We start from the raw sequence: 14,550 nt of genomic DNA, 5'->3' as shown, positions 1-14,550 counted from the left end.
AAACAACTGAGGGTCCCCAGTGATGTGTGTGCCACCAGCAGCTCCGCTGTGCCCATGAACCCCCGTGAATCACAGCATCAGTGAGGCAGTGGCAGCATTGCATCCTGCACCCTGGCTATCTGTCACCAGACCCTTCCCTGCTGCTGTCTGCAGCCTGATGGCTGTGACTGGGGCTGTGCCCTGATCTGTAGGCTGTGGGTGTCCTAGGGGTGTGCTGGGGATGCTGCCCCAGTGCTGTGCTGCATCCACAGGCCGAGCCTGGGGGTGCTGCAGTGAAGGAAACTGAGGCACGGGAGGTGCTGACCCCGGGGCTGGGGACTGCGGGCGCCTATAAAGGAGGTGTAGAGAGCAGGGGGAGAGACGCAGTCCCTGTCCCTGAAGCCAGGAGGATGCTGTACCGCACGGTGGTGCTGTCCTCCACCCAACCGCAGTGCAATGCCCTTCCTCCATCCCTCCTCCATCCCTCCCTCTGTCCCCTCCCAAATCCCCCAGCTTCGCTCACTGTAGAGGTGCCTGGTGCTGTTCCCTGCTCCTCGGGGGGCACCTTTTAAGCTTTGAAGTCTGCTGCCCCACGTCTGGGACTGCCACTGGAGCAATGCCCTCTGCTTGCTCCACATCCCCCCATCCACAGGCTGGAAGGCCCTTGTGCTTCGTAGGGCAATGGGAAATTTCCACTTCCTTTTCCCAGTCCAGGAATTGGGCCTCAACCCAGAAAACGGGGCGAAAGTCATCCCCTCCTCCTACTGTGTCTCCCCTCCTTTTGGCTACCACAACCCAGAGCTGCCGCAGGAAACTCGCTGACATCCCCAGGGGCATTCAGCAGCACAGTGCTTCAGGGCTGTGGCATCTCACAGTCAACGAGCAGTGTCACCTCTGTCACCTGGTGGGGGCCTGGTGGCTCTGCAGCCACCTGCACCCACATTATTGCATTATTGCCTGGGACCCAACGCTGGTTGTGTGCTCCCCAGGGCAGCGCAGGGCAGAACGCAGCCCCTGGCCATGCCCAGAGGGTGCCGGGCTGCGCGGCCGCCTGTGTTGTGTCAGCGCTCGGCAATGCTGTTTACACATGAGAGAGGCTCGGAGGCATCCACGATGGGAGCCAATTACCCAGTTTTGATCTTTTTTGGTGAAAAGGAAACCAGGGCTTTTCAGACATGGCCAAATTTGATAAGCTGGGGGAGGTGGCTTTTCTCTACCAGCCTTGAGCCAGGGATGGAGCCGGGGTGCATGGCCGGGAGGGCACTGCACTGGGGTGGCTGCGAGATGTGCCCAGCCCAGAGCAGGGTGTTCAGGGTCTGCCGTGTGCCCCTGTGATGGAAAGAAGGGCTGGAAACTCTCCAAGGCTCCCCTCTATGTGGACACCACAGGGGAGGGGGATATGATTTGGGTTCTGCTGTCCATGCTTGTCTCTGTTGCCTCCCTGCTTTGTTCCTGCCTGCCTGCTGCTATGGGCACCGTGATGGAAGTTGGAGCCTGAAGACTGGGAGCCGGTGCCCAGACAAGGTGGATCTGATCTGCCAGCCAAAGGAGACCAGGGCGCGTATTTTGTAACCATCCATCATGAGATCCACTGTCCTGCCCTCAGCTGAGCCAGAGCTCAGCCATCTCCAGCCGTGTGGCTGCTCCCTGCAAAGCAGAGCTGTGACCCTCAGTCTGGGTGGGAGCCTGCCACTGTGCAGTGCCACACAGAGCACCTGTACGTGTGCCCAGATGCGGCTGGAGCCAGCAGTACTGCGACTGCAGCATCCTCCTATCTCCCATGACCAACATTTTCCACTCATCAGATATGAGCGTGCCGCAACGAGCCGGCCTGGCCGGAGCCAGGAGGAGAGCTGGGGTTGGTGGTGCTGGTGTTGGGCCCCCACGTCCCCGTGGCCCTGCAGGTAGCACCCGCCCGCAGCACGGCGCTCACATCCATATTTGCACAAACGCTGTGCTGGTGTGCGAGCGGCTCCGGAGCCACCCAGACCAGAAGGGCTTATTTTAAGCTCGCTGGAAAAAAAACGTTGGTTGGTGGGAATTAAAACTCTCCGTTCTCAAAAAAGGGAAAAACAAAAAGATCCGTGTTCTGCCTGCTCCTTCGGTTGCATAAACACAAAGACACATCTGGAAGGGGCAGCCAGGACATGGCCACTTCGTGCAGGGTCAGTTGCCCTCTGCAGCCACCCATCAGTGGGACGGCACCCTGCTGGCAGCCCTGAGCAGGCAGTGCCCACGGCCCTCCCGTGTGCTGCAGAGGACAGCCAGGGCTTGGTGTTGGGACACAGCTCCACGTGTGCTCGGCCCAGGGGGACCCCACATCTCCCGACAGCACATCCCGGCCCAGAGGCAGCTGCCAGCAGCGCCAGGCGGGCGGGAGGGAGTGCACATCCTGCACAGCCCCAGCAGCATCCATCAGCGTTTACAGCACGTCGCCTGTTACACGATCCAGACACACAGGTTCCTCCTGTCCTGCTTCTCTCCCGCCTTTTGTTTTCTTTTACTTTCTGCTCTTGGAGACAGAGCACCTGATGGAAAAAGACTGTGTGTGCTCTGGTTCCTAGAAGCACGCCGCTTCCTTCCGCTCCCCGCTGCCTCTCTGCTGCCCTGGGCTGGGGGGGACAGCGGGGCCACGGCAGGGAAAAACTCTCATCCCAGCAAAGCCCTCTGGGCGTTCTGTTTCAGGCAGCAGAGGTCACTGCAGAATGGACAAAGCAGCTCTGAGGGAGAGAGATGGCAAAGCACTGCAGTGCCCACTGTCCCTGCAAGGATGTGGGGAGCACCCAAGGCCATGTTTCCAGGACAGCAATGCCCTTATTTTTAGGGCTTTGGTGGCTTTAGCTTGCAGGCAGACATCCAAGCTCTCGGTTTCCCAGGGCTGAAGTAAATGGAAAGTTGAGCAGTGACACTGACGTCTGCCCCAGCTCTGCAACTCCTCCCTGCAGAGCTGGGGACGGGGCCACGCACGTGCAGGGACCCGCAGCGCCGGGAGCTGTCACCACTGGGAACCCAGCAGGGATGTCCTACCCTGCTGCTGTCCCGCACTTCCAGCTGGATGCGCCGAGCTCCAGCTGCCGCCCAAGGTCACCTCCAGAGCTGCTGCAGCCTGGGCTCACCCGCTGCCCATGTCCTGCCCATGCCACCAGCACCCCCCTGTAGTGTCAGCAAGCAGAGGAGGCCGTAAATTCAGCACTTGGTTCTGAGCAGGGCTGGCGGAGAGGGAATTCTGCCATCATTCCTCTTTCTCTCGGGAGGGCCGGAGCCAGCTCGGCCCCAGGGGCTGCTCTTGTAGGGACCTGCAGCAGGACTGGGGCTGCTGGGAGCGTGCAGACCTTCGTGCACAGCTGAAGGCAGGGAGTGCAGAAAAGCGGCTTTGCCGGGGGCACAGAAACAGAACCTGCTGCAGAGAGGACTCACTGGGCAGCATCCTACTGAAGGAGTAACAAAAACAAACCCGCGCCGTGGAATCCTGCTTTGCCGTAAATGTTTTTCTTATGGAGTTGTAATAAGACAAGAGCTGTAAAGATAGTAACCTCCTAAACATTACCTTATTAAGGCTTCTTAGAAACCACAGGGCATGACCCCACTGGGTCATGGAACAAGAGAGCAGCATCCAGAGAACAAACAGAGGCTAACGTTACATTTTTCACTTCATTTAGGAAACCTGGTTTCTAATTATAGGCGTTGTTTAATGGCAGCATTTATCCGTGCTTTACTCAAAGCCAGCCCACCGACAGCAGGGGCTGAACAGGAGACAGCAGCAAGATGCTGTGCTCCCAGTGTGTGTGGTGCTCAGCATGGCCCAGCCAGACCAGTACCGGTAGCCACTGCTGACAGTGTGGGGCTGAGTCCAGTACCAGCACAGGGTGTCCTGCACAAGGGCAGGTGCTGAGCATCGCTGGGGTCAGCGTGGCTGTATGCTCCCCAGCTCCTCAACACGCACTGACCCTGCTCTTCTTGCTTAGCCTCCCAGGGACCTTCCCAAGCTCTGCCTTGCAGGGGACAGGAAGACACCAAATGCTGACATGCTGTGCAAAGCCTGGCACAAGGGCACAGAGACCTTGGTCCAAGATCTGAGGCTGCCTGCAGCCCACAGGTGATGGGGATGGGCGTCCTCTCTGCAGACCCTGGGCCCTCGGAGGCCAGCAACGTGTGCCCTTCCCAGGAACCGCCTGGGAATGGATGCTGAGCCAGAGCATCATTGGGGCTGGGGCCACACAGGGCACTGCTGCCAAGAGCAGAAGTGGCTGGGGCTGGTGGTGAGCCCACGGCGTGGCTGTGGGCACCGGGTGCTATCTGCAAAACTCAGGCGCTCATGGCCACGGCCGGCCCTGTGCGTGCAGGCGGCCCTGTGGCTGCCGGAACGCTGTTTTCCCAGGCCAGATGGAGCTCCTCAAAGTGATGGGAACCACAAGCCGGGCCAGGGAGCATCTCCGCTTCCTTCCCCCAGTGGGACAGCCGCCAGTATCAGCGCGCTGCAGCCCCGCTCTGCCCCGCTGCCAGCCCCCAGACCCACAGAGCAGCATGGGCAGGGGCTGCGGGGATCCAGCATCTCTAGGCAGCTCTCTCTGAGGCGTCCCTGTCGTTCCCAGGCGCAGGGCTGGCTGCTCCCACCTCCTCCCCCCGCGCCCCGCACCCCTCCTTCCCGCGCTCCGCTCTCCCCCTCTCTCCTGCTCTCCCTCTCGGACTTAATGACTTCCACATGGGCCTCTGGCATCCTGAGCCAAGCCTCCCAGCATTGTCTGAAATCTCCAAATTTAGAAGAAATATGAAAATTGTCAAGCGGCCCTTCCTTAGGGGGTAAAACCAACACTCAGCTGAGCGGCGGCGGGTCAGGGCGCGGGGCCACGTGACGGCACCCCAGCCAATGGGTCCCCGCGGCGCCCCTGACAGATGCGCCCGCCGGAGCCTGGCCTCCTTCTCCAGCTCATATAAGGTAAAAAGAAAAAGGTTTTCCAGCTTCTGAGCCGCATGGAAGGAGTTTTCGCCCAGCACTCCCATGCCAGCTGCTTAAAAAACCCCAGCGGGCAGTGTGGGGCCGCAGTGCCGGTTATAATGGGACAGGAGGAGGTGGCAGTTGTGTGCCCGCGCCCCGCGGTGATGTGGGACAGGGTGGCAGGTAGGTGCCCGTGGGACGTGTGGGGGTGGGCATGGCGTGGGGCAGAAGGCAGCAGCAGGGGATGGCGTGGGGTGCCCTGGTTGGGTGTAGTACTGAGCGGAGGAGCCCCCAGTGCGCCCCGGCGATGCTGCAGGGGGTGCGCGTGGGGTGAGCGGCATGTGGGGCAACCGTATGGAGGCAGAAGTGATCCTGTGGGATGAGGGGAGGGATTGCTGTGCATGCACCTGGGATAGAAATGATGGCAGGGCAGTAAGAAGCCAGGATAGGGCCGGCTCTGCAAAGAACAAGGCCGCTCGCTGGGCACTGCTGCTGGGCAGGCGGCCGCCAGCTGGGGGGAAGCGGGCTGAGGTCACGGCACAGGAGCCATGCCTGGGGCTGCAGTGGGCACGGTGGCAGCGGTTGAGGCACTTCAGCGCCTCTGGGACACCACGGTGCCACAGTCTAAGGCTGTCCCTGTCCCACTCTGAGTCCCTGGGAAGCGGCACTGGGGTCATGGCGGGCAGTGAGGAGCGGCTCCGCTCTGCCTTGGCCCTGTCACTGTGCTCATTTTGCACTGTGTGCACTGGTGAAGGACGGCCCGGTGCACATCGCTCCCCAGGCTGCGCGCATGCAACGCTCGCGTTACTATTGGCTCCATTCGTACCAAAACTTTACATCGAAAGCCCTGAAGCACTCATCAGGTGCTCCGACAGGCCGTGCCGGTGTTTCACTTATGGACACGTCTCCTCCAGGAACCTGACCCATCACCTTCCCTCCACACAGCTCTTTCCCTGCCACACCAATGGGGAAACAGAGGCACAGAGAAGGCCGGGCTGTGAGGACCCCAGCCCCGTGGCTGCCATCCCTGCAGCACCCGGCCTGGGAGCGCAGGGCACTCGGTGCCTTTGTGCTGTCCCCATCAAGGTGTCCGTGTCCCCAGATACGGGACTCAATGCTGTTCCTGCCCAGCCACGGCCCCAGCCCACAGCACTGGGCTGATGGAAGACAAGCTCATTTCCAACACACACACACACACAAGCCTCTGCCATAGATTTCCCAAGCAGTTATCAGCAGGAATTTGGGGAAGGCTGTGTCTAGACAGGCTGCAGCTCTGGGTGGCTCCTGGATGGAGTGGCATTTCCCTCCACGCTTGTCAAGAGGCAGTCTGGAGATGATTAAGGGCTTTTTGTTGTTTTTTTTTTTCATTTTCTTGGTCTCCCTTTCTATTCTAACAGAGGATCGGCCTTGTGCCTGATCAGGATTTTCCGAGGCTCATTCCCAGCAAAGCCTCTGCCCATTCCCATCCCCATGCATGGGTGGGTGGGAGGGTGACTTTGGGCATCACGTTGCCCCTGTGATGCTTAGTGGGAACTGGGGCTGTAATGCTCCGTAAGACCCGTGGCAGGAGAGGGGCTGCCAGCTGTAGGCATCTGCCTAGGCTGGTCATGGTGGGGTGCTGTGGGGTGCAGCTGCAGAGCTGAAACCGATGCGGGGGAGAAGCAGCACAAGCTGCTCATGTCTGTGGGAGCGCGCCGGAGTCGGATAGCAAACGATGAGGCAAGAGGCTGGAAATCTGAGCTCTGGAGCCGTTTCACCATCCTTTGACCTTGGCCAGCTACACACACACACTCACACGGAGGAGGAAAGAACAGACCCTGTGCGGGGGGAGGCTTTGCTGGGAACCAGAGTACGCTGCAGCCAGTGGTGCTGGGCAGTGCTGCTCCCTCGCTCAGAGCCCTTTCTCCTAGCCGGCACCCCTGCACGGCACTGGAGCTGTGCTGGCTGCCTGCTCTGGGGAGTCCCCACAGCTCCCCGGGCACTTTGGCTCAGAGAGCACACAGCACGTGCCAGACTGGCATGACACTGCCATGGAGGCCAAGGGGAGAAGCCGAGGGCTGACCCTGTGCCAGGGATACGGTAGTGAGTTCCCATCTTGCAGCAGAGAGACCCCAGCCCAGACCCTGGGACGGGACAGGGACTGCTCCCAGCAGCAGCAGCCAAATCTCAGCTGCACACTCACCCCTGCAGTCAGCAGCACAAAGACCTGTATGCCAGCACAGGGCAGGGAAAGCCACAGCGCGGTGCAGAGCTGGCCCTGTGGGGCAGAGTAGTGCAGTGGGATCCAACCTGGGCTCCAGCACTATGGCTGAGGATGCTGGAGAAGGCATCTTTCCACTGCTGGGCACAGGTGAGGGATGGAGCAGCTCAGTGCTGGCTGGAGGAGTTGGGGATTGTCACGCTTTGATGGGGATGGGCACTTCTGGATTGCTGCAAAGCCCTGAATCAGTTCAGTGACCTCTGTGTGCAGGTGTGAGCTGCAAAGGGCATCACCATGAAAGCGGTCTATTGAGACCCTTTCCCTGTGGCTGCAGGACAGTGCACTCCCAGCAGTTCTTGAGGCTCCCCATGGGACAGCAGGAGCTGTGGGTGCCAGCAATGAGCTGTGTGCCCTGACTCTCGGGAATGAGTGTGCCTGCCCCTACTCTGCAGGGCTGGTCCCCACTGTGGGGTCTGGGAGGTGCAGGGAGGTGAGTGAGCAGCATCCCTCAGATGAGGGTCTGCAGCCCATGTGAGCCGTGCTGGGGGCTGGGACCCACTGTGCTTCATGGAGGTGCTCTGTGCTGGACACCTGGCCATGGTGGTGCTCTCTGCAGGACCAGCTCATCACTGCTGGCTGCTACCTGGGGACAAGTCTTCTCTCCAGCCAAGACTCCTCACCGGGGTTCCATCTGCACGCATTTTGCCTTCCTTTCCTTCTCCCTTTCACCCATAGCTGAGCTATGGTGAACTGTTCCGCTCACTGGACCTGCAGGGAAGGTGCTGTCCCTGCTGCTCTGCTGCAGGCAACAGTGTGAGGGCAGCTCATGCCTACATTTGTCTGTCCCACAGCAGTGAGCTGCTGCCAGCATGGCTCTGCCCTCTGCAGCCCTACAGGGGTGTCAACGGGAACACCAAGGAGGGATTCCCAAAATGAAAGGGAGATTGCTGCATCAGTTGCTGCGGACTCAACTGTCCCTTTGAGGCAGGCTCAGTAATGTTTTCATGCTCCTGCTTTACTGTGGTGACGGAACAGCACAGCCTCAGCATCTGGGGCCTGTGCAGGGCTCTGCCTCCTGCGGTGACTGTGGTACATGTCCCCTAGGGTGTGCATGGGGCAGCCCAGCTCTGGGGGCTTGGCAGGAAGATGGCAATCTGAGAGCCAGCGTGAGCTCAACGCTGTGCTGGATCATCCTCTGTGCTTTGTCTCCTCACAGGGACCTGGCTAATTTGGGGGTATTTTCTTTCAGCGTGTGGTGTCTCATACAAACTGGGCTCAGAGTGATTGGGAGAGCACATGCACAGCGCTCCCCCGCTCCTTTGCTGGAGCAGAGATAAGATGATAAAGCCCCAATAAGCAGCAAGGAGTGCTGACAGCCCCATGAGCTCCAGGCCATGCCTTTGTGGACAGAAACCTGGAGCTCGGCTGGTGGTGTCTCACTGTGCCCCAGGACCGGCAGCCTCATGGCCAGGGAGGGCGAGGAGCAGAGCCAGAGGCAGCAGGGAACACCGTGGATGCTGGAGAAGCCCCGCTTCTGCCAGAGCTGTGTGGGAGAAGTCTCACTGGGGAGCTTTGCTCTGCGCTCCTTTCCCCTCAGGGGTCTGGGGGTCGGTGACGTGAAGGCCCCCCCCGCAGGGACTTCACCCCTGCACCACTTCCTCTGAACCGGGAATGTGCCATGTAAACAGCACAGCAGGGCTGGCCTGGACTGCTCCCACGCTCCTGCTGCCCCGGGTGTCAGGGAGGCTCACCGTGCCCCATCCCCAGCGCACCGTCCTGCTGGGATGGGGAGGCTGGGGGAGATGGCACTGAGTCCTGCCATGCATGGGGAGCAAGATAAGGACAGGGGTTTTGGTGGCTGGCTGGGAGGCAGCAAGCAGGAAGAAGTGAGGCCGTGGGAAAGGCGATGGATGGAAGCTGCAGAGGAGGTCAGGCTGCTGTGCAGCTCTGCTGTTCCTTGGCCATGTGTCTGCACAGATCCCATCGCTCATTCAGCCCTGCTGAGCTCCAGTAGTGCTGAGCAGCTTTTCTCCCCCTGCGCAGCCAGCAGCACCTGTCCACCTGCACGGACAAAGCAAAGTCAGCCGTGCTGCAGTGGGGACAAGAAGGCATTTTCCCACTGGCAGAAACTGCCATGTCAGGAGCACAGGGACTATCCTGCTGTCCACTGTCACCAACAGGGAGGTGCCACTGGGGTTGACAGCCTGGAAGTGGCACTCCGAGACACTGCTCACCTGTCTGCTCTCTCCATGGTGTCACCACCCTGAGCCCTGCTGGGGATGCACAGACCCCAGATGAGGCCATTTGGCTCCAAGAGGGGACTGTGTGCCCTGGAAGGAGCACAAACCAGGCGCATCCTTCCCTCTGCACCCATCCCCTGCTCCAAGACAGAGAAGCAGCCCCTCTAGACCTGCTCCTTTGTTCTTGGCATCATAATTTATCCCAGCAAAACCCACAGAGAAAGAGCAGCATCCCCCTGGGCCCCCTTGGCTCGCCCCCAGCATGGGAGATGTGGGCTGCACAGGCTCCAAATCTGCCTTTTTGACCATAAAAGGGCAGAAATTCTGCAGCCCCGGCAGGAGGATGGGAAAGGAAAGGCAGAGCTATTTATAGCTGAGCATCAGGACCGCAGCCTGAACTCGGGGTTAATCAGCCTGTGACCAGATTAGGATCTCCCTTGGCCCCATCATTTTCTCATAAACCTTTGATTTAATACCACATAGGCAAGGGAAGGAGGGAGGAGGCCATCGGGGCTGAGGGGATGGAGGTGCCGGTTGGGCCAGTGCTCTGCACAGCTCCATGGAAGGAGCTGCCTGGGCCAGCGGGTCTTGCATGCAGAGCCATAGAAGGCAGCATCCATTGGTTGGGACTGCTCTCATAGCTCAGTGGCTTCAGTCCCTGCAGAGATGAGTGAGCAAGAGCTGACCCCTCCACAGTTCTGGCCTCTGCTGTCAGCAGTGGCACTGCGCATGGACTGCATGGTGTCCATGGGCAGCGCTCACCTCTCTGGCTGCCACACAGTGGGGGCTCAACCCGCTGGACGTGGCACCAGGGGTCACAGCTGGACCCCCAGGAGGGTGGCTTGGCTGGGGGGCACCGGAGCCAGATGGGAGCACGTGGTGTTGATGCCGCCTGAGCTCCTGTCCTCTCCTAGCACGGGACAGAGTCCTGCTGAGGTTTGAGGCTTCCACCTCAAGGCCCAGGCTGAAGCAATACTTGGGACTGGGCCCTTGCTGCTGGAGAAAAAGGCCGGGGAATTTCAAGGAGGAAACAAATCCCAACTGTTATTAAAAAAGGACATTTCCTGCAGGAGCGGCCGCTGCAGAGAGGGGAAAGGGCGCAGTGTTGTAACCGTGGGGAGGGCTCTGACGCAGCCCAGCGCTGCCGGCTCGCCCAGCCAGGGACGCGGCTCCGCGGAGCAGAGGCGGAGGTGAGCGTGGGTAGGAGCGCGGGGCAGCGCCCGTGGGGCCGGTGGGATGGGGTGGCATAGGGAGCAGCCTGCCTGGCCCTTCAAAGGGCACACGGTGGCGGCTGGCAGCACCCTTCCCTGCAGCCACACAGCACATCCGCGCCCACACGAGCGAGGGATGAGCAAACGGGCTGATGGCATTCATAAGTGCGTGGTCGCTGCAACAGGGAGCGGCGTGCGAGCGTGTCCGGGGGCTGTGGGAAGGCTGAGGTGCCGCTCTGAGCGCTCCCACAGCAGGGCTGGGGGCTGCAGCAATGCCTGGGGGCTGACCCCTCCTCATACACTGTGGTCCTGGGAGGGTTGAGCACTTGGCTCCGGCGATGTGTGCTGGAGGGGCAGAGCCCTCTGCCCGGCTGCAGTTGGGTGGCTGCGCTGCCCCCAGGCGCTGCGCTGGGCTGTTCTCGCAGGCAGCAATAGGAGTGTGGGGAGCAGGGGGTGGCAGCCTGCACACTGGGGTGAGCCCTGCTTCCATGTGAAACTGGGAAACGAGCAGAAACAAGGGGACGGGTCAGGCCTCGCCATGTTGGGTTTTTTGCCCCTCTTGAGGAGGTGGAGACCACAACAGAGATCGGGGCACCTCCTTCTCCAAGACCCCCTCCGGGCAGAGCGAGCTCCCAGCAGATGTTTTCCTTCCCAGCCCGGTGGGATGCACAGCCTGGTGCATTCCTCTGCCTTCTGTGGCATTCCTTCCCCCCACCAACACCTCCCTGGGGACAGCAGCTGAGGTCCCCAGCCCCACACTGCAGGCAGGGAGGAGTCTCCATTCCAGTCTTTCCTACTGAACTGGCCAGGGCCTGTCGGGGTGGTGGCAGTGGGGAGGGGGCTGTTTCCAGGCCCACCACACAGGGCTGGGGCAAGGCACCTCTGGTGGCTCTCTGGGGCTGGGGACAGTGCATGGAGCAGGGTGTACTGGGCTCGATCTGAACAGAGGCTCTGTCCCCAAATGTCAGCTGCCTGCTATGCCTCGCTTTGGGAGGGAGTTCACCGGCACTGCTGCAAGGGGGACAACTGGCTGTGCTGGAGAAGGTCCCCATCTGAGAAAGGAAGTTCTGAATGCCGTGCTCATTGCAAAGCTTTGTGGGTGCACAGAGCTGCTGGTGTGGCTTGGGGACCCTGTCATGCTGGCAGGGCCCAGTCACGGCTGGCCGATGTCTGGCCCCCGCTTCTGGGGAAGGGAGCACGAGGCCGGGTGGTGATGTGCAGGCAGTGGGAGGAGGGGGTGCTGGGTCAGGCAGGAGATGGGCTGTGCTTTGCCCTACAAGGGATGCATGGCACTCTCCAGGTGTCTGATCGCCCCCTGTTTCACATCAGACCTGAGTCCCCAGTTGTGCTGCAGCAGGAAACTGCCCGCAATGCCTTGGGTGTCGAGGGGCTACCTGCAGAGACCCCAGAGCTCACTGCCCACACAACTCCACACTGACTGCTGCCCTCTGTCTTTTACAGCCTTGACCAGGGACGCAGCCATCACTGGAGATGCTGAAGGTGCACAGAGACTGTACATTCCTGGACAGCGAGAGAAGGGCAGAGCTGGCATGCCAATGTACTACCCACACCAGATGCCCTTTGGGCACTGGCAGCAGCACACAAACCCAGCAGCCCCCTGAACAGGGCTGGCTCCCAGGGCAGTGCTCAGCCTGGGGCTGCTCCCTGCTAAAAGCAGCCCGGCCCCTTCCCAGGGAGCTGCACGTAGGGAGTGCACGGGTCTGGGAGGCCGAGCTCTGACATGGGGCAGCAGGCTGTCAGAAGGGGCCCTGCGAGCAGTGCTGCCCCATGGCACTGAGCCCCGTGGCTGTTCCTACACTTGGCCAGTGCTCAGGGCTGGCCCGATCTGAGCTGGGAGCAGTGACGGCCTGCGCCAGCAAAGGCGGCTCCCAGACATCCCTCCTGGGTGACTCACACTGTGATCTGTGCATGGAGTTTGGGGCGCCGTGAGGCTCTTCCCTTTCTTTCTTCGCATTAAATCGGGGCTGTGGAGCTGGGGGATGGCGGCTGGGGGAGCAGGGGGCGAGCAGAGGCTGTGGGTGCCCGATTCCCAGCTGGGTGCTCTCAGGGGGGCCGTGCCGGATGCAGGGCGTTGTGCTGGAGCTGCACCATCTGCTTCTCGTCAGGCTGCTGGGAGCACCGCCGCTCCGGGGCCGGCAGTGGGACATGGCTGTGATGGATGGTGTGTTTATCGTGCTCTAGCGTTACTCAGGATGTTAGTGCTCGTCTGCAAGAGATGTTTCTGTGCTTGGCTGCTCCCTCCATCCTCCCCTCCTCCTGCTCCCCCCAGACCCTTTCCCTTGGGCCCACACAGGGGTTGCAGGGGGTGTCCGTCCCACAGCCTCCAGCCCTGCCTGCAGCTGAGCTCCTGGGACCAGCACTGAAGCCTTCCCACAGGTACTGCCCAGCAGGCTTCTCTCTGGAGAGGACAGGGATGGTGGCAGGGATAGGGCTCTGCAGGGCTTTCACATGCTCCTCGTCCTCCAGGGGACACAAAGGAACAGCGTGCAGGGAGAATGCATTGTGTGAGACCTGCATCCCACATCACCCCAGGGGTGTCCTGGCCCTGCTGAGTGACAGACCCATACTCTACAGCCACCCCAGCAGCCACATCCGTGTGGTTTGAGACCACAGGCAGTGACTCCCCACTGTTGGGCCAGGTTCCAGATCCTGCAGCCCTACAGACACACTGGGATGCAGTAGTGGCCAGTGTGTAGCCCTTCTCCAAGCACAGCAGTTTATCTGTGTGATGCCGCAGGCCGCCCCCACTGGCCCCCAGCCTCATCTATCCTGCAGCCGTGATGCCCAGCAGAACAGCCACAAACGGCCATGCGTGGCACAGCATACATCGAGTGCGGCCGGGGGCTCCTCCATGTCTCCCAGCCCAAGGTGCAGTGCTGCATCTCTGGTCAATTGGGAGTCTGAGATGAAGCACTGTAGCTCGGGAAGGGAGGAACTGTGCCCTGGGACCCCGACACCCCTCAGACTGCCGCCTGCTGGGAGCACTGATGCCAACGGAATGTGGGAACTGCGCAGTGAGATGGGAAGCACCGCTCATGACTGGATGTGGGGGTCTGCTCCACCCCCCTCTGCTGCCTCTGGGGCTGGGCCCCCAACCGTGGGAGCAGGGGCTCTCCCAGATGTGTTTTGGACGCTGCCTCTGATGGAGAAGCATAGAGAACGGAGCCTGCAGACACACAACGTGTCCTCCAAAGATCCCATAGGGGCTGCCGACCCCCAGCCATGGGGCAGGGCTCAGCCCTCTGCTTTGTATCCCTGTGACTGAAGGGCAGAGGAGCAGAGGTTTGCTTTGAGGCAGAGGAACACCCCTGCGCCCGGTCAGGATCCCCAGAGCTCCCAGCTCTGTGTAGGGGTGGGCAGGGACAGCGGGTCACACAGAGCGGCCAGAGGAGCAGCTGTGCAGGGCAGGGGCCGGTGGGAGCCGCGGTCGCCGTGCTCTCAGGGTCCAGTTTTCCCAGGAATCCCTTAGGCGCTACGTTGGGGATTCCTGGAAATACTGTTCTTGGGGCCACGGCTCTGCACCTGGAGACAGCCCGGCCCCGAGCGGAGCCGCAGCCCCGCAGGAGCCAGGGACGAGGTACGGGGCCGCGGCTGCGAGCGGGAACCCCGGGCAGCCCCGATGTGGGGCGGTGGAGGGACCGGCCCAGGAAATGTCCCCTCCCGCAGGGCCGGGGCAGACGGCCGGCCCCTCGGTCACAGCCCCTGCGGGCGGACACCGCCGGTGCCCTCCGCGGGGCTGCATGCGCGTCATCGAGCCGTACCAATAAAGGTCTCTACTGCAAGGAACTGTCGGAGCCATTTCTCTGGGGCGGGGAGCGGCGCGGGACCCTGCGGGCTGATGCCGGAACCGCCCGGCCGTGCAGCAAAGCCCCGCGGTGCCCCGCGCTCCGCTCCGCCCAGGGCAGGCTGCATCGTGCGGGAGGGAGGGGGGCCGGGAGCAGCAGGGACAGCGGGGACAGCAGC

At 61.4% G+C, this 14,550-nt stretch overlaps 1 long non-coding RNA gene across 1 annotated transcript; it reads left to right on the top strand.

Annotated features, from left to right (window-relative positions):
- Positions 1–4,937: 4,937 nt before the first annotated feature.
- On the top strand, positions 4,938–14,373 carry LOC122185179. The gene is made up of 3 exons (XR_006180773.1): positions 4,938–5,098; positions 10,426–10,545; positions 12,028–14,373. It is a non-coding gene; the product is annotated as an uncharacterized LOC122185179 (long non-coding RNA).
- Positions 14,374–14,550: the final 177 nt, after the last annotated feature.

The sequence above is a fragment of the Lagopus leucura genome, unplaced genomic scaffold, assembly GCF_019238085.1.
Source record: "Lagopus leucura isolate 7727_CA_CO unplaced genomic scaffold, USGS_WTPT01 Super-Scaffold_100027, whole genome shotgun sequence".
Classification (NCBI taxonomy): domain Eukaryota; kingdom Metazoa; phylum Chordata; class Aves; order Galliformes; family Phasianidae; genus Lagopus; species Lagopus leucura.
This window is presented reverse-complemented; position numbering and strand designations above follow the sequence as displayed.